Source organism: Danio rerio, chromosome 3 (assembly GCF_049306965.1).
Source record: "Danio rerio strain Tuebingen ecotype United States chromosome 3, GRCz12tu, whole genome shotgun sequence".
Taxonomy (NCBI): Eukaryota; Metazoa; Chordata; class Actinopteri; order Cypriniformes; family Danionidae; genus Danio; species Danio rerio.
The window spans coordinates 32,066,762-32,087,558 of NC_133178.1; the positions used below are offsets into that span (position 1 = coordinate 32,066,762).

At 35.1% G+C, this 20,797-nt stretch overlaps 1 protein-coding gene across 2 annotated transcripts in view; it reads right to left on the reverse strand.

Annotated features, from left to right (window-relative positions):
• The window catches only part of rarab (retinoic acid receptor, alpha b), a 214,704-nt gene extending 194,235 nt beyond the window's left edge, over positions 1–20,469 (reverse strand). The window contains exon 1 of one of the 2 annotated variants that reach the window (XM_068217050.2): positions 20,129–20,469. The gene's annotated coding sequence lies outside the window, so the exon portion shown is untranslated. Of the gene's footprint in view, positions 1–1,994; positions 2,328–20,128 lie in introns of those variants that run through there. The other variant, XM_005164029.6, reaches the window with a different exon arrangement.
• Between the last annotated feature and the right edge of the window lie 328 nt (positions 20,470–20,797).

The window sequence follows — 20,797 nt, forward strand, 5'->3', positions numbered from 1 at the left end:
CAAAAAACAACCAAATATCAATGTCTAATGATGTTACAGCTTGACATTGTGTGTTACCAATATGATGCCTATCAAATGTTGGACTTCGGTTGCCATACCTGACGAATAAATGTCAGTATTTGACGTCAATATGATGTTGGTTTAAGAGGTTAGCTAGACGTTAGATTTGTCACTTTTTAACACAACGTAAAATCAACAAAATATCAACGTCATTATTGGAGGTCAGAATAACATTGTCCTTAGACGCTGGCAACCTAAATACAACCTAATATTAACATCATATTGCATTGTGTGTCTGCTGGGATGTTCTTGATCAAGCTTCTTATTGTATCTTATTTAATACAGGCAGGGTTTGACAAAAAAAGAATCCAAAATATTCAACAGCTGCGGGAAACAGACTCTCAGCAATAGAAATCTGAATATATTCCAAAAAGCCCTAAAAGTACATCAAACACTGAGAATCTGTGGAAAGTCAATCTTCCTGATTGAGTTCATGAACGTGACCATAATCATATTTTTCTGCATATTTTGCAACATATAGAATACACACGCATTATTGCACTTCCTCCCTCCCTACTATATATAAACAGTGTCATCCAACATATGAGTTTGCATTTGCACAAATGTCATTATGCCACATAAGGTTTGTGCTATATTGTGAATATGCTCAGGACAGTTTATTGAGGTTGTAAATTAAAGACAGTTGTAAATAAAGATCAGTTTTATATTCGCTTCATTAGACTTCATTATATATATATATATATATATATATATATATATATATATATATATATATATATATATATATATATATATATATATAGATATATATCTCCTGGAGCAATGGGTATTCATTTTGTTTTGCCTGTAGACTAATTGAGGTAGAGTTTGTTTTATATTCGCACATTCATTCAGTAACAAATTGTGACTTGCTTCCTACATTGTTTACCATGGTTCTTTGAATATTCAGCCTAAAATCATGTAAATGTGACTTCAAAACAACATCAGCACTATTTATTTGACTGTGTGAACACTGCTGTACTTTGATAGTCGTTGGCCGCTATTAATGATTTCACTATTTGAAATTTGCAAAGAATACTTTTTGAAAACAAAATTATTTGTGTTGTTAAGGAGAAAGTCAGAATGTGTAAATAAAAAACAACTTTACTTAAATTTTAGCCCATATGTTGTGTTTTGGATTCTCAAAGTTTCATTAATTAGAGGACATTTTCATCTAAAAATCAAACTTAATGTTGTTTTGAATAACAATATACCTACATTTTTAATCACCCTAGGAAGTTAATTAACAGCAAACTTTCATTGGTGGGTGAACTGTGACTTTAGCAGTTTTCAGGTCAGCTGAATACAGATTCTGCTCAGTATTCAGGTACTCAAAATGCAAGTTTAGCTATACCCAAATGACCTTAAACAGTATTTCAAGCAGTTAATCCATGCAGGAAATTACTTATACACAGGCATCTGTTGCTTTTGTTTGTAGAATGAAGTGACCCACTTTAAATGCTTTGTGATATAATAGCATGGTGCATACAGCCCTCTCAACATGCCATACATGCCTGTATAATCAAGCATATAATATGATTGCAATTTTAAACATCCACACAGTCTTTGCCAATGTAAAAAATATACACAGTATGAATAAAGTCGACACAATTCAGTGGAACAACACAGCTAGTGCAGCTTGGCGAGCCTTTGCATGAAGGACCTGCTGCAAAAGCTCTCAATGACACATTGCTCATTCAGGTGAGAGAACAATACCGCGCATTTTATTACGCAGCTGCCGCATACCGGGCTTTATTACCCGGTATGTGGTTTCGATCAAACTCAACGGGCGGCTTTAACAGTTAAGTAGCACACCGCATCTGAGCGCTGAGAGACGCGCCTATTCACAGCTCCACATCTGTCAAGACGCTATCAATGCGACTACCTGTCAAGCCGAGCAATTGTATTGTCACGTAAACAGAGAGCGCCAATACCTGTTGACTCCTCCTACCGCCGTGCTGGTTGCTGGAAGTTCTAGCCCGAGATGCTTTAATTTCTCCGCCGAATGTCGTTCTTCTCCGCCGGGCGAGCCTGCGGAGGAATTTGGCTTCAGCGGGTGGTGAGTGCCCGCTCCTACAGTTCACCGACGCAAGGATCCCGCTGTAGTCTACATTCGCAGGGCGGCAGAGCAATGATGCACCGCACGGCACAGACGAGCAGCCATTGCGGTCACGTGTGAGCTGGTGAAACCGAACACCGGCCAGCCTCCGCCGCGTCTCCTCCCATTCTCCCCTTCCGCGGTGTCACTTCAGGGCACGATACGGCTCATCATAAGCTCAGCTGCTGCGAGCCTTTATGTAACCACAGCGCGCTATGCAGGAAGTTTGGTGCGTTTGCATTAGGGCAAGGCTGCGTTTCAGGTCTCTTCTGCCTAAAACATCTTTAGAAGTTCTGAATCGGATAGCACTGTGAAAATTAAAAGGAGAGGTACTATATTTAAGAAAATATAAGAGGTTCCTCGAACCCAGGGTTGGTTAGAAACAGTGAAAATGAGATGACAAGAAGAAACCACCAAGCATTCTGCACTGGAAGTAAATAAAAACCATGGCGCAATAAAATCTTTAAAACTGCGTTGTTGGTTTGGCTATGAATGTATGGTGATAAAAATGCAGCAAAACAATAATCAGCCAATTGGTGTACATGTAAATGTAGTCAAAGAAGCTGTCTACACCCAAACGCCCAATGCAGCAATGCAATACATTTGGTTTATTGACATGAAAATGTCATAAATAAATTGTGTCACACAGTCAATGCATTGCTATAGTTTTAATTTTTATTAAAAATAAGATACTAGTATTTACAAAAACATGTAAATTGGTGTGCGAATTATACATTGACAATCAGAGGGTCAACTTTTTCAGTTATGTTAGTTTGTGTAATACATGCCTCAGTGAATAATTCATTCATTTTCTTTTCAGCTTAATCGCTTTATTAATCTGGGGTCGCCACAGCAGAATGAACCGCCGACTTATCCAGCATATGTTTTATGCAGCAGATGCCCTTCCAGCCACAACCCAACACTGGGAAACACCTACACACTCTTGCACACACTCGCATACTACACTGTGGCCAATTTAGTTTATTCAATTCACCTATAGTCTTTGGACTTGTGGGGGAAACCGAAGCACACAGAGGAAACCCATGCCAACACGGGAAGAACATGCAAACTCCGCACAGAAATGCTAACTGACCCAGTTGGGGCTTAAACCAGCAAACTTTTTGCTCTGAGGCAATTTGCTACTAAATACGCCACCTTTCTGCCCCTTCAGTGAAACAAGTTTATGTATTTATTTACATTTTATCTTATTTGTTAATAAAATGTTTTTTATGTTTTCAGTGTTTTGTGGGATAGGCTATTTGGTGTATTCTAACCTGATTAGCTATTTTGGCTTACTTTAGGGCCAACCAAGCATCTAATTTGACTTTATTTTTAGGCTATATAGAAACAAACATCTTTTTTATGAGAAACCGGTTTTGTGAACTCTTATCGGTACTCCTATCGTTGTCTAAATCTGCCTGTTTTAGACTTTTTTCTCATGTTTATCTATAGATGAATTGGCATAATTATGCATTCCCTATGGTATTAACTGTTAAAGGGGTCATTAAATTAATATCTAATATTTTAATTATAAACATTATAATTTAAAATACAGATCAGAGTGAACTTTTTCTCAGGTTCAAAGGGACCCCTCATACATCTTATTTTGATGTTTTTCAGCGGGGAATCAAGCCTTATTTAATCAGGTCAATCCCCCCAAACCCTCTATAATTCCCACCCTGATGTTAATTGATCACTTTTTGTTTTCTCTTTGATTATATTAAAATCACCCAGATTCAACTATATTTAAATCACCCATATTGTATCAAATAGACCATTTCAATGTGGTCATGTCATTGACCCATGAACATTTCCTGCTTGTTATCAAACGATTTCATAACTGTAACAGGAGACAATTCGATCGTAACCTAATGTTAAAACAGCTATCGTAACATTATTTAGCAATATATGGCTCTTTGGATTCTCGAAAGCTATAGAAATTAGAAATGTAAATCAGGAAATACGTTGGGACCATTGTTTTTGTTTACATCCCTCAAAATTGTCTATAGCATCAAAAGAGGCTTATATAAACTCAAATGCCGCATGCTATAGTACAGCATGTGTGAAGGACTGCACAATTTTGATGAGTAAGGGTAGGAAAGTGCAAATTGGAATTCATATAAACACTGTCAGAGTTCCTCCAGTTACACCATAATGATGACATGGAAAAGCTTTGAGGCACTTGAAACATATACGCTGCAGTTTTTTTGAGCACACAGTATTTGAGGCATTATAATAAGCTGCCTTTAGAGGTTCCACCAATGTGTCAGTCTGAGAAACCCCTAATGGTGTATCATTTCATTTTTACAACATACAACATGTTGTATTCAGGCTTCAAAAAGCTTTAAACAATCATTTACATTGCTTTATTTTGTGGCCTCGGAACAGATGTGTCAACATGGTGATGTGCACTGTGTGAAAAACAACTGCAAGCACCATTGATCTAGAGAAGATTCCTTGAATTACACAAGCGCTGAGCATCCACACTCTTTTATGACCTTTTACCACTTCACTGTGACAACAAGGACACATTCTCTCTATTGCAAAAGCTCTTCTGTCGCAATAACAAAGGAAAAAGCAATCCACAGCGAAGCGAGCAAAACACTATTAAATTCTCAGATTGCTGGGAGACCGTCCTAAACCAGCTTAAACCAGGTGAGTTAAATCCGTCTTCCCTCACTAGGGAGGTGTCGTCAGTTTGTCTCCCCTCATCTTGTTTATGTGAGCTATTTCCAGAAGCAGCCTTTGCCTCTACTTGTTTTGCTACCCATCATTGTGTACAATATTACTGACCCCCTCAGTGTGTGCTTGCAAATAGTACGACTGCTGAAAGAATGCCAAGACCTTTTGCCTATATGGCCCATCACCTTGCAAATGAGGGAACGTCCCATTAACAGAAGAGAAAGATAAACTCTCCTTTTTAGATGGAGTCATGTCACATGTGGTTTGCCTGGCCTAAGAGCTTCAATGGCTGTTCTAATGACTCATAATCCCATTCGTTAACCTGTAAAAACATCAAATGTGAGATTTTTTGGGGGGAAATCTGTTTTCTTTTTTCTTCTCGGGTCTAAATTTAGGAACACATGCCTAAGATTATGAGTTGGTTTTAAAGTGGTTTGGTTTTAATCTCTCCCATGTGGTCCTACTTTATTAGGGAAATATAGAAAAAAATGGATTTTACTCAAATTTAGCAAAGTCTTGATTATACAAAATCTTATGTCTGTAGTTTTGGTTAGATGTACATTTGTTTTAAAAAAAATTAACAGCAACTAAAATAATAGACTTTTAAAAACGAAGAAATATCATAATTATGAAAACTTTCGGTCACTTTATTTTGATGGTCTGTTTGTTACATTGCATCTACATGCCAACTAATTCTCATTAGATTATAAGTGGACTGTTGGGGTTAGGGATAGTGTAAGTTGACATGCAAAGTTTCTTATAGTCATTTAAATGTCTGTTAAAGGAGCAGTATCTGCAGATATTAAGCAGTCAGTCTACTAATATTTAAATGGACCATCAAAATAAAGTGTTACCAAACTTTCAAATTGAAATGAAAACAGAAAGGATTAAAAACAGCTTGTATGATCACATTTTTACAGTATCATGTTGATGCGTTTTCTAATGCATAAATGTCTTATGATGCTGACATATCGTCACCTTGGAATTATAAGGTTCTATCTGCGTTCTAAATAATTTTGAGATATTGAGCTTCAAAGTTTTTAATTCCATACAGCAAACAGTTCTCTTTCATACATTAAAATGACAGAGCCCCTAAATGTACTCTAAATGTAAATTATTATCAAAAATCTCTTAAATTTGCAAGTTGGGGTAAAACAAACAGGACAAATGCAGATAGAACCTAATAATTCTAAAAAGTAATTTCCGCTTGAAATTATAAGGTTCTATCTTGCAGATCATTAAGTGAAGCATTACTTTTCAAGAAATACAATCAGTCTGCTTATTAATTAAAAATAAAAATTGGCGTTGTAACAATATGTTAATGCTTAAGTAAGTTAGATTTTTGCTTTTTATAACATTAATTCAATGTTTTAGGATGAACTTTTTTTTTCTTGTTCATGTTAAGCAAATTAACAAGACTGTGCTAAATATTTGTCTAGTGTAGCTGTTCATTTAATGTAATTATTATGTTAATATTTATTGAATTTAATACTTTATATGATTGTTTGAATTATATTAATTAAAATACATGCCCCATGAATTAAATGAAGTATTTGCCCTTTAAGGCTTAATATCAAATTTAAAGACTTTAAAAGAAAGCAGACAAAGAGCAAATGAGTTTAATAAACACTGAAAAATATTTGACTGACCATATATACCCAAATAAAAATATTTCACGTTCATCATTTTACATTTTTTATACCTTTCTTTTTCAACAATGTAAAATTTACCATTTCATCTCAATGTCAAAATGCTTCTATAAATCATCACATTTACACACATCTTTTCAGGTATTTTTAAATGCTGACTGGCTCACAAAGAAACTTATAGAGCCAAGCTAGAATTCAACTTTTTTTTTTTTTTTGAATGAAACATCTTAATATAAAAAAAAACTTATAATAAAAACATCACATAATGTAAATAAGTTGTCATTTATTAAGAATATGTGAATAACTCAATTTTAACAAAAATGTCAGATAGAATCTTATAATTCTAGAGTGACGAATTAAAAGGCATTAAAATACACTACAGTTCAAAATTTGGGTTCAGAGATAAATGATTAAATGATTAAATGATTAAATAAATGATTGTCTTACAGCAAGAAGGTCGCTAGTTTGAGCCTTGGCTGGGTCAGTTGGTATTTCTGTGTGGAGCTTGCATGTTGTCCCTGTGTTGACATGTTTCCTCCAGGTGCTTCTGGTTTCCCCCACAAGTCCAAAGACATGCGGTATAGGTGAATTGGGCATGCCAAATTGTCCGTGTATGTGTGTGAATGAGTGTGTATGGAAGTTTCCCAGTTATGGGTTGCAGCTGGAAGGGCATCCACTGCATAAAACATGTGCTGGATAAGTTGATGGTTCAATCTGCTGTCAATCCACCCCAGAATAATAAAGGGACTAAGCCGAAAAGAAAATAAATAAATTATTTAGTAAAAAAAATCAAGCTTTGGTGAGCAAAGATGAAAACTGGTCTATATAATGGAGGACCAGGTCTACATAAACCGATATTTCTTCTCTGGACCCATTTAACATGTACGAATCTTGAAATAAAGTGATCCCCGACCCCCTATCCTGCAGCCCTGCAATGAATATAGCAGGTCCCCCTTGGGTTAAGTGAGCCTGTCATTTTTTTGTCATTGTTTAATTGCACAAGGCTTAATTTGTATGGCCTATGTATCACAGCTAGAGCGAACACCTAAAACCCCTCTGTGTTTTGACGGGTCACAAGACTTGACCAGAGGAAATGAGCTGGGAATGCAAGCCTGTGAAGATCCTATCAGAGGGTGGGAAAGAGCTAGCGCCATTTAGCATCCCGCCACTTCAAAGAGGACAGCCTTACTACTGATCCACACACGCACTGCTGCACAAAGACAGTCGCAGAGCCCCAATCCAGTACAGTCTTCCCTGCCACCCTCGGATCTCATCTCTAGCCTTTAAAAAGCCATAAGACTTACATTTTCTGAAATGCACTCTTTGAAAACTTCCAGTCCTGGACAGCAAAATCTGCTCCATGGGGTTTAGCCTGTCTGAAAGCATGTGGTAAGCCTTGTGGAATGTTTTAAATGACTCCCAGATGCGGGCAGTGAACGTGCTTAACCCTTTAGCATCTATAGGCTGAGCAGTCTGGTTTACTTTTGTTTTAAGTGCACCTTTAAGTCTATATCTCCTCTGCCAGCCATCAGAGAGATGCTGTGAAGGTTAGAATTGTCAGGCTGCTTCAAATCTTTTTCACCTCTGATGCATGTTCATGGCTTTAGTCTGACATGCTTGTCCTGTAAATTATAAAATTAAAGTCTGTGTGAAATCCAAATTACAATGTTTATTTTGCTAGCGCACATTGTTATTATTTAGGTGAACAATTAATGTGCAAGTTAATCCGCTGAATATGTTTTGGTAATCTTCAATCACACAATTTGTCAATTGTCTGTTTGGCACTTCAGCCACATTTTTCTTAACCAGGCCCCCCATACCGTTAGTTTGCTAAAAGGGAATGATACGTAAAAGAAAGCTCTATCCCCTACTCAATATTCAATTTCAGTTGGAAGTACATCAGCATAATGAATTAAATATAATTTTTATTTGACAGATTTCAACAAACTGTACAAAATAAAGTATAAGTATAAAATACATATTGAAATAAATCATTAAAAAACACAATTAAGCCAACAATCAACTTCTTTCCATTACAGTTGTAAAATAAAAGTCTCTGCAACTTCTGGTTCACGCTGAATTTGAATCAAAACTTTTCATTTCAGTCAGCCAGCCCCAGGACTTCTGGGGAATTGTCATCCCATACAAAATCACAGCGTTTAAGATCTGATTTTTTAAAAATACAGCGATCTTCACTTACCTGGCTGAGATATGATATAAAGTGGGTCTCAGATTAAACAGGAAGCACTGCATTAAGTTATATTTTTTTCATGCCATGCCTTCAAAATGTGGAAATTAATTTTACCCCAGTATTTTCAATGGAGTCTTTCGTCTTTTTTTTTTTTTTTACACTTTTTTTAACAACCAAATTAATGCTTAAGTCTATTTAACTGATTATATTTGAATTACATTACAACATCGATGCTGTAAAATGAACCTATATGAAATTTAAATAGTCACATTAGGCTTTCACTGGAAGTTCATCATTGGCTGAACAACACGAGCTGTGCATACAGCCCATTTTGTTTTCATTAGAACAATATCATAAGTCAGACTAATAGACTAAAGGTACACGGAAACAACTCACGTAAAAATGAAAAAGTTTTAATCTATAGACTTACAGACAGCGCTCAAAATAATTCCTGTTCACACAGACCTGCAAAATATAACTATAATAAACAGTAAGTGGCTGGCATACAGTACATTAGTGAAGAAACACTACACACATGCATAGATATAGTCCTAATAGTCCACCATTGTTGTTTTGGTTGTCAAGTACGCTTGCCTGTTTATAAAATAAACACAAAATCACAATTTTGTATAGCTTACACATGAACACACACACATGAACACACACACACACACACACACACACACACACACACACACACACACACACACACACACACACACACGCACACACACACGCACACACACAAAACATTTGTTAAACTTGTACTTTAAAATCCATTTTCAAAAGTGTGTTGTCCCAAAAATGTTGATATCTAAATGAATGGCAAATGAAGAAACAAATTTTAAAGCATTTTTGGTTTAAATCAGGTAAATGCACAACCCCCCACTGCCAAAAATTTATTTCTTACTTAGAGTTTTTCTTTTATTTCCTAATTGAAATTCTTTATTCAAGAAGCAGTTTCAAGACAAGTAAAAAAGATTGTTTTGTTTTTTTAAGAAATAAAATGTCAAAATTAAGAAAGTTTTTCCTTAAAACAAGCAAAATAATCTGCCAATGAGGTAAGCAAAATAATATTGTTTTTCCTTCTGGCATAAGATTATTTTGCCTGCCCTGTGAGCAGATTATTTAGCTTGTTTAAAGAAAAAACTTAATTTTGGCACATTATTTCTGAAAACGAGATTATATGTTTTGCTTGTCCAGAAAATGCTTCTCAATTTCAGAATTTTTAGATGTTTGAACTAGAAACAAGACAACAAATCTAAGTAGAAAAAGCTTTTTTTTGCAGTGCCAGAAGCGCATGTTTATTCATCGTAACAGTAAAAGTAGCACTTTGTTGTAATTTTTAAGACAGTAATTATTCCTTTTTTATTACACTATTATGCGTTTATTAGCAGTCAAACGTGTCTAGAGTTGTTTTATAGGAATATCAACACACTTCTTGTGTGAGCACTAGAACTCAAGTATGATTGTTGGTGCGTTTGGTTCAAAGAGAGGAAGTGTCGTGTTTGTGAATCTGCTGCTCGGGAGGGCGATTATATCGAAATGACTGATATCCTTTAAAGAAACGAACTCGATTGCCCTTTCTCTCGTCAAGCCTCCACTGCCCTCCCTTTTCTGCACTCATTCGCCTGCCAGAACAAAGCCATGGAAAGAAGCCCATTAGGCGGACTGATAACAATAGACAGAACTGAGTGAGTGGGGAAAGAGTGAAGGGAAAAGAGGCAGAATGTAGGTCGGAGGCACTGCTATAGGATGGGACAAGTAAAAATTCTGAGAATCATTTCGAGGACAGCAGAAAGAAGTGGTGTTGTTGGTGGTCATGTTATGAAGGGATTCACTATTGAGTATACACACACACACAAACACACACACGAGTTTGTATTAACATAACATATACATGTTTACTATGTATTTATATGTATGTAAATACTGTGAATTAGAATATGTTTTCAACACATTTTTAAACACAATTGTTTTATTAACTAATTTCTAATAACTCATTTATTTTGCTATGGTGGCTTTGCATAATATTTACTAGATGTTTTGCAAGATATTAGTAATCTATTTGTAGTTATACTAGTAAAATGCAAATTACATTAACTAGACAAGTTTGGTTAATATGGCAAGTCATTAGTGGTTTGTTCTGTAGCCAACTGAAAATCAGAAAATTTAATTATTTAGGGACTAATAATAAAATAATAATAATAAAAAAATATATATATATATATATATATTTATATATATATATATTATATATATATATATATATATATATATATATATATATATATATATATATATATATATATATATATATATATATATATATATATATATATATATATATATATATATATATATAATTCCAGCCAAACTAAAAGAAATAAGATATTCTACAGAAGAAAAAAGGAAATTTAAATAGGAATTGGGAAATATTTGAAAATGAATGCAAATTAATAGGAGGGTTCATAATTTTGTCTTCTCACATATCCGCAAAAATAACAGAAAACACTGTATCATGCCTGCCAAACACAACCCGGAATACACATGCACACGCTGTTTTCAGCAAATCACTTTTTTGTAGTTAATGCATGCAAGAACAATGATAATAATAGCTGTTTTAAATGAAAATGTTAAGTGGGGCTTGGGCTATAAATTGGATGAACTGAATTGGGCGTAGTTTATGAGTGTAGTGTGAATGAGAGAGTGTATGGGTGTTTCCCAGCATGGGCTGGGTTGTGGCTAAAAAGACATCCACTGCGTAAAACATATGCCAGATGGTAGTTCATTCCGCTGTGGCGACCCCTGATAAATCAGGGACTAAGCTGAAGAAAAATGAATGAATGAATATTGTATAAGTGCACTCTTACAGGCTCCACGTTTCTGAAGTGTAAAGGAACATAGTTTTCCTCATGGTGTTGAAATATTTCCAGTTGAAACAGGAAGTCAGAGAAGGACATATTGAAGGACAGAATGTATGGCTCTGCAGCACACAAGAAGGAAAAAAGTTGTAATAATGGTTGGCTGAAGATGAATATGGGTAATGATTATGAATGTTTATTCATACTTTAATTATACAGTATGCATTACTAGCGTATGCAACGATTATGAGTATTTAAATAAATGTAATTTTGCGACCCTAAGTTCTGTTTTTTTATAAATATATATTTATTAACATATTTTAAAATACTTTAATTAGCTTTTTATTGTCTCTAAGGTTCGGTTTAAAGTAAAATTGGTTTATATATATATATATATATATATATATATATATATATATATATATATATAGATAGATAGATAGATAGATAGATAGATAGATAGATAGATAGATAGATAGATAGATAGATAGATAGATAGATAGATAGATAGATAGATAGATAGATAGATAGATAGATAGATAGATAGATAGATAGATAAAAACAGTTTATAGATGTAGTTAGATAGATAGATAGATAGATAGATAGATAGATAGATAGATAGATAGATAGATAGATAGATAGATAGATAGATAGATAGATAGATAGATAGATAGATAGATAGATAGATAAAAACAGTTTATAGATAGATAGTTAGATAGATAGATAGATAGATAGATAGATAGATAGATAGATAGATAGATAGATAGATAGATAGATAGATAGATAGATAGATAGATAGATAGATAGATAGATAGATAGATAGATAGATAGATAGATAGATAGATAGATAGATATATAGATAGATAGATAGATAGATAGATAGATAGATAGATAGATAGATAGATAGATAGATAGATAGATAGATAGATAGATAGATAGAGCACATTTTTTCATCATTTAAAATATAATAAAACTAAAATAAAAGTGTGAACCTGTCCACATATATTTTAATACAAGCCAGAATAAATACTATGTTGTTTTTTTATGTTTTACATTGTATTTTCTGTTTCATTAAAAGACAACAAGTCATTATTCCACCCTTGTATGTTTTTATTTGAAAAATTCGAGCAGAAATTTTCCTTGCATTTAATGTTTTCAATGTATGTTAATTCACCTTTGTAATTTAATGCCAACACCAATATGTTTTTGACCCAGCATGAAAATTCTTTAAGATCACAGCTTTAAAAAAAAAAAAAAAAAAAAAAAAACCTAAAGGCTGGACTACTGTAGGTACAATTTGACAGGCACAAAGCGCTCAATCTATCTTCCCTTCTCGGGGAAACTAATCTGTGAAATATATCCGCATTGGGCACAGTGCTGCTCCAAGGCAGTGAGTGAATGGCACCATGATCCACATGAGAGGACAGAGCCCAGTGATGACAGGGATAATGAGGCTGATGAAAGTGCACACATGGAAGACAGACAAATGAATTATTCACCTCGCTTACCACTTCCTACCTTGTCTTCTTCTTCATGTGCTCTTTGAACATCTACTGACCCACATTCACAACAAAAACAAAGAAAACTTGACCAAGACAAACCGAATAAATGCATAGTAGTAATTTACCTGATTCGCATTCAACCTAATGTCAACGCTGAAGAAAACAAACCCTCTCCTTGTTCAACTTTTCTCTGCTAGCAAGATTACAGATACTCGAGGACACCTCTATTATATCACCAGCCACAACAGGCCTCAAAAAAAGAAACTGCCTGCTCCAATTGGCGCGTAACAAGGTCTTCTCTGTCTGTACACAAACACACATTCACAAGCTCAATAAAACAGAACAACTCTGTAAACTGCAATTAAAATCCTAGGCACTAATTAGGTGGAAATGGATGCTTGTTAAAAGACAGCAAGTGTAGGAAGCGGACTCAACATGGCGACCGTTTTATTTACCTCAGTGTTCACCCCTGCCAGGTTCCGTCACTGGATTTCTTTACGCAATCGCAACTCAGACATGTCAGAATGCATTTGGCACAGATGTTCTTGTTTATAACGCTTGAAGGCTTGATTGTGATGTAGAGATACTGCTAATTGGTTTTTTAATTGGTTATTGATCAGTGAGTCTTTGCGAAGGAGCAGGTAGAGCAGGGACCTCTGCTGCCGTAATTATAGACACAAATGCCTTGTTTCCATTGAGTGGGTCCAGTACAGTACAGTATGTTTCGATATGGATCACCTTGGTCAGGTTTGCGATTCTACTGCCAACATTATCCTACTTTGTAGGTATGGTTTATGACCAAAAGTTGCCATCAACGTCATTCTCACTTAAAGAAGAAAGTGACAATGTTTAACACTCAAAATAGACTTTTGCTGCTTGTTCAAACTACTTATTTAAAATGAGTTGAAGCAACACAATTACGTTTTTTTTTTAGGATAACTTGATTGTTTTATGTTCAATCTACTTAAATTTGTACAAAATTAATAAGTTAACTTAATCATGAAGTTTGTTTATCGCCACTGTCGCCACTGGCTTGCTTGGTTTGGGACTTGTGGAGCTGTGCATAATTGGATTTGCTCTTCAGCGTTTGGACTTTCAGCAGTGAAAATTAAACAACACTGAACGGAACTAAACTGAACTTTAACTTTGAAAACTGTCCTGATAAGGTTTAAATTTACTTGAACTTCTATGTTAAGCTGCTTTGACACAATGTACATGGTAAAAGTGCTATAGAAAGGAAGATGAATTGAATTAAATTGAAGGATTTGTGTGGAACCCAGCATTTTTACAGTAAAGTTGGTCATTCTCAAATGTAGAACAAGTTTTTTTTTATTAGTTTTTTTTTTACCAAGTTTTTTTTTTATTAGTTTTAGTTTTTATTTAGTTTTTTTATTTTAGTTTTTTAAAATTCAGGTAGTTTTAATTAGTTTTTAGAGGTAGATTTACTAGTTTTTATATTTTGAAATTGCCTAGTTTTAGTTTAGTTTTTATTATTTATACTTTCTTTGCTTGTTTTTTTTAAATAAAGATCTTTGTTAGCTGCAAGATTCAAAATCATCAGAATAAAACTTGTATAATAAAAACTCAACCGAAGATACATTTTTAAAACAAATATTCAGAGGACACATGAATACTACCATCTACCACTACCATCTCCAATTCAAAAACAACAACCCACAAGATAGCTATGCTAAGTACAGTAAAATATGTGTGCAGGGCTGCTTCAGAGGTTAGATACACAGTAGTGATGGGAAGTAAATTGGCTTTTTCAGTCAGAGGGGGTATCATGAATGCTAAAAATTAACCTGTTTGTGTATAAAGGCTTACTGGGGACGTGAATCATTTCAAATGATTCAGTTTAATTTGATGAGCTAGAAGATCCAGTTAAAAAGAGCGATTCATTTGCAATCGCGATCACTAATACAGAAATAAAACCTATTACTGGACACAAATGTGTTAGATCATGGGTCGTATTTAATATTGTCATCGTGTTACTGTCATTATTTCCTAGTGTTGGGTTGCAGCTGGAAGGGCATCCACTGCGTAAAATGCTTATGTTGAATAAGTTGGTGGTTCATTCCGCTGTGGCGACCCAAGATTAATAAAGGGGCAACGCCAAAAAGAAAATGAATGAATGAATGTCCAATCGATGTTATATCGCAAGAGCAACAGCGAGGACTGACTGGAGAAGGAGTGGCTTGATCTGGCTAATGGCATCAGGATTACAGACTCTGAAGCCGCCTTTCCACTGCATACGACAACTGACAAGCGACAGACCAGAAGTCATTTATTTCAGATGTAGAGAAGCTGCATGAAGTTTTGATCATCTCCGTATGCGGAAAACTCTGATCTGATTTGAGCTGCGGATAGGTGGAAATATTTCACCGGATGTGATGTATTTCAGTGTTGTCCAATCAGAAAAAAATCTACATTAAAAAATTTCCACATTCCCTCCTAAATATTTTGCGCTCTATGAGTTTCTAGCATTCATTTATTCAACCATGGTGAGTGTACGGAGAATAAAGGCTCTTTTTGCATTTTATTTTGGACACCACAAGAATCAGCTTCTCTCCCATGGTGCACGACATCACTGAAAATTCTCTGCGACTGCCACAAGGGGGCGTACTCTGACAGTCGTGTCCAAATGTCGTATGCAGTGGAAAGGCAGCTTGAGGTGCCATATGGGTCAAACACCTGGCATATGCTAATAATAATTGGCAGTGCGAAGTAAATAGATTTACTTTTAAAATACTTATGTATTAAATACATTTACAAAGACGAAAACAAAAGACGGTATTGTTATAATTTTAGCTTCAGTTAGTTTTGTATGCAAACAATACAGTTTCACTTACTTCCTGATTATTAAAACTTTCGTTTTTATTTTTGTTTCAGTTAACGAAAATGTTTTTTTTCAATTCTAGTTTTCGTTTTTTTCCGTTAACTATAATAACCTTGATGTAGACACATGGCAAGTCTGCACAAATACAAAAAGAAACCAGCGACACTTATGCTTTTGGCGTATTTAGACACAACATGTAAACAACCTCGTAAATAACAATAGTTTTGCTAAATGGTACTGTATTGCACCAAACTGCAATACACTAAGAGTTCACCCATTTTTATTGTTTTTAATGCTTGTGGTTTCTATTTACAACATTGTTGCAGTACTCTGTTTTTATTATCACATATAAATCTGCAAAACACTTTATCTACTTTTAACCATTAAATTGGCATTGCAACAATGCTCTTCTGCTTGATCTACAAAGAATGCCTCTTTGAAGTTAACATGTTTTTAGTGTTGTTTTCAGAAATACCCATTCCATGTTTTTCATTTAACAGCTGTTTCCAATTGGTCTCAACATGCATTTATTTAAGTGATTTTATTGCAAGTGCTCAGCTAATATACAATACCGCATCCACCTTTAAATGTTTCTCCTGTAGCCACTTTTCCAAGACTCTTTGTAATATTTGTCACACTCTAAATTTTGCAGAATGTGAGTATATTTGAATGAACAAACCCATGTTATGCAGCTTACAAGCAAATGAGAAAGCAAATTAAGGTAAAGGATGTAGACGCAGACCATGATTTTGCTAATAATTTGAGTGTTTTGGTACAGTTCAGATAAACATAAATACAATGCTCTCTCACAATACATCCTGTAACTTTCACATGTTAGGTCAGTAGGCGGAGAATAGGTGATCTTTTGTGGCTGTTTGAACTCATTTGACCTCATAAAAGTTTACACTACAAACTATCAATGGAAGTGGATGATCATGGACGAATCTGAATTTGGATCGGTTTTTAGTGTCATCTATTACTGAACATTTGTAGAAAAAAATCCAATTGTAACTGACTGCAGACTTACATGTGCAACCTGAGACATGCAATCTCAGACTCGATGCACTTAATGGAGCTAATGACGCCACTGAGGGGTAGGGTTAGGGGTGAGGTTAGGTATGCACATTAAAAGCATTGTATGCAGCTCAGCTTGCATCTGCACCAGGTCTGCATCTAGACACTTCTTAAAAAAATCACATCTTAACACCAGGTTCAACAAGGGTCGTTTTCTGAAAAACCATGAAGCACCATGTAAATATAGAAATAATCCCGAACAGTCTAATTCAGAGTATTGACCTGCTCTTGCATTCAGACATCCAGTAACACAGAGAAATAAACAGCTTGTGAAAATTCTTGTTTAACAGATCCCTAATATTTTAGACAAACAAACACGGATGTTAGTAGGTTCCTAATGGTGGAATGAGCTCTGCTGTTATGATTTTGAGAATGACTTTCCTGATTGGATCCCACTTCAGGATTGTGGAAAGTGTAGTTCTTTATTGGTGTTTTTGGCAAATAAAATACAGTTTGAACTGCCTGTCACGGCATGAATGGCAGATAGTTTTGTGAAGTGTGTTGACATTTTTAGCTTGATAGACTGTTGGAGTTGGAATTTGGCAGAAGTTTGCTGCTTTAATAATCAAAACAGCTTAAAGTTTGCTAAATGTTTGCATTGCATTGTGCTGTTGTTCTTTTAATGCAATAGACTTTTTGTACATTTTGTTGAAATGTAATGTGGCTTTATGGTTACTCTTAGGAATTGTTTCAAAATTTTTATAAAGCACATGCACTAATTCAAAACAATGATGAACGGTATTTCAGAGAGTGGACCAAACTAAGCTCATATTAATTTGTTATTTTTATGACAACATTTCCAACATTTCAAACACTATTTCAGCACGAATAGTTACATATCATTATCTTTGTTTTTGTTTTTTTTACAAAATAGAAGAAAATAATAACTATAAAAAAAGAAAAAAATAACAATATTAATAGGGGGAAAATGGAAGCAAGAGTAATGAAAGTGTTCAAAAAATTACAACCTACTGAATGCAGACTTTTAACAATGCCAATCAAATTTTCAGATACACTTGCTAAAGTGTTCTGAGTGGTTGCTAAGGTGTTGCTAGGCAGTTACTAAGGTGTTTTGAGTGGTTGCTAGGCAGGTTCTAACAAATTATCATGGCTCTCACTTCAATTAGCATGTTGCTAGCATGTTTGTAGCATAAATTAGCATGTTGTAAGCATTGTTTTAGTATGAATTAGCATGTTGCTAGCATGTTTCTAGTATATAATAGCATGTTGTTAGCATGAATTTAGTATGAATTAGTGTGTTGTTAGTATGTTTATAGCATGAATTAGCTAGTATGATTAATATGTTTGTTAGTATGGATTGGTATATTGTTACTATGTTTCTAGTATGATTAGTATGTTAGTGTGTTTGTTAGTATGTTTCTAGTATGAATCACTATATTGGTAGTATGAATTGGTATGTCGTTATTATGTTTAATGTAAAGTCAATGGCAGTTTTTTTTACAATGGAAGTCTATGGGACAGTTGCTAAGGTGCTGTAAGTGGTTGCTAGGGTGTGGCTAGTAAGTTGAAAGGTCATCATAGATTGGCAGATGGCTAGTCTGAGTTAAATGAGCATAATCTTAAGTCTGTATGACAGTCTGGAGCAAAGTTATGAGGTCACAAAGTTTGGTCCAGTTTTGGGTTTTTGGTTGTAGTATGAATGGTCTAGGAGGAGATGCATATAGAAATTAGTCTTAGAAGAAGAAGAAGATGGAAGAAGAATACGTTTATGTAGTATTGACCTTATTCTTCAATGTGGACGTGCGCTCGTGTTTGCGATTGCTTTAAAACTTCTGATTCAGCTGTCTATGGGAGAAATAACTAGGAATAATAAATGGCAGTACTAGCTCTACAAACAAGTGTTTGCATGACTATACAGACCAAGTAGAATAATATAATAAGAAAATATCAGTTTGCAACATCCAGCAACAAAAAGAGCTTGTTTTTAATGTCTAAAAATGAATGGAAGTAAAGGAGACCGGAAGTCTCAAGCCAAAAAGATTCAAATGGCTGCAACAGCTTGTACAAGAAGAATAAGGTGAATAACAGTATGTTGGCTTTCTCAAGCCCCCATTATACTATCTAAAAACAAAATAAAATTTAATTACTATTAAATAAATAAATCGCAAAGGAAGGAGAGTGCATCTATTAAATTGAAGGCAAGACGTTAAAAGAGTTAAAGTTATAAAGCATTGCTTCATTTAAAGAAATGAGTTTTCCCAGAGCATTTAACCTTTTCTAGCTTTAGAAAATGCATGGTTTCCACAAGCAATTTGGATGTAGTTGGAGGCTTATTTGATCTTCAGTGAAGTAGAATACGATGCCTGGCTAATAATTAGGTAAAGGCCAAAATATCAAGTTGTTTAGAATTAAACTGGGACCAAATCTTTGGAAACCCAAAAATGGCAACATTAGGGGATGGGTCTAAATTTACCTGCAACAACTTAGACATAATTGTAAAATAATTAATGCAGTAATTCTGTAACATAGGGCACATAACGAACATATGACTTAAATTACACTGTGGTGCATGACATCTGTCACGTCTGTCATCAATATTGGGAAAAATTTCAGATAGCCTGGTTTTTGAGAAATGGATTCTATAAAATACTTTCAATTGTATCAGGCTAACGCGAGCACAAACCTTTCCTCTTTTCATATATTGTTATAATCAAACATTAAAATACTAATACATCACAAAAAAACAATCAAATTTCAGATATACAGCCAATTTGGAATATGATTGAATGGGAAATTTGTTTACTGATCTACAAAACCCAGTTTGGCCCAAAAATAACCCCCAAAAATTCCTCAGAATTGATCAGTCTTTCACTTTCCACAGCGCATAAAGATGTTCTCACACACTCCGGCCTCTACCCTGTTTTTCTGTTTCCTGAAAGAGTCCTCCTGTGTCCATTTTAGGACACGGAGGCCACTGGTGCGTGAAGGCTAGCTGTCGCTTCACATTACAGTGAGCAGGCATTGGGCACTCGGCCCTCGTGAGCAGGAGCCCCTCACAAAACATACATCCTCTCCTCCAGAGGTCCCGAAAACCTGTCTATGTGAGAGGAAACACTTTGGATTTTCCTAAAATAACACATCACCTACAAGCGTGCGCAGCAGACACTACTGTAATATTTATTCTCGGTTTGATCTGATTCCTTCTTACCTGAAGAAGTGGTGGTGACGTGGTTAAGCCTTTTTGAAGATTCATACATCCACAGAACTTCTCATGCAGACCTAACCAGTCCACAAAAGCATAGGACTCGATATGAAGAGCAGGTCACTGGGTAACATACAGCTGTCAGTACAAGCCACCGCAAAAACTGAAGAACACACACACACACACATGCACACATACGCTAGAAACCTCAGCCCACTTCTCACTGTCTCTCACGCAATGCTCCTCACCAAGGGCTTCCTGTTCCTCTTGCTGTTGTTTATTTGGTGCCCAAGCACTATCATCAACACCCTCTCGAATGAGAAGTGAAACTGGGGTTACTTTAGGACACTCTAGGAGCACAGACATGCCCACATTTGCTTAAAAATAAATGATTCTAAAGCAGCGCTGACAAAATTTTGTCTTGTGTAGGGCAATGCAGAGCTAGTTTTGGTATTAGCATGTGTTTAAGTGTATCCTAAGACCGAAATGTGTCTTAAAGACCTATTGAAATGGTTTGACTTGCTGAATTTCCTTTGACCAACTTCCTGTTGAAACTAGTTTTTGTGAGACACGCTGAAGGGCGGTTCACCTTTGTTTACATTAGCAACTTTAATGGCATCATCATTTGCTATTGCTCATTTGTTGCCTGGAATTAAGTGTTAGAAATGTTTTATT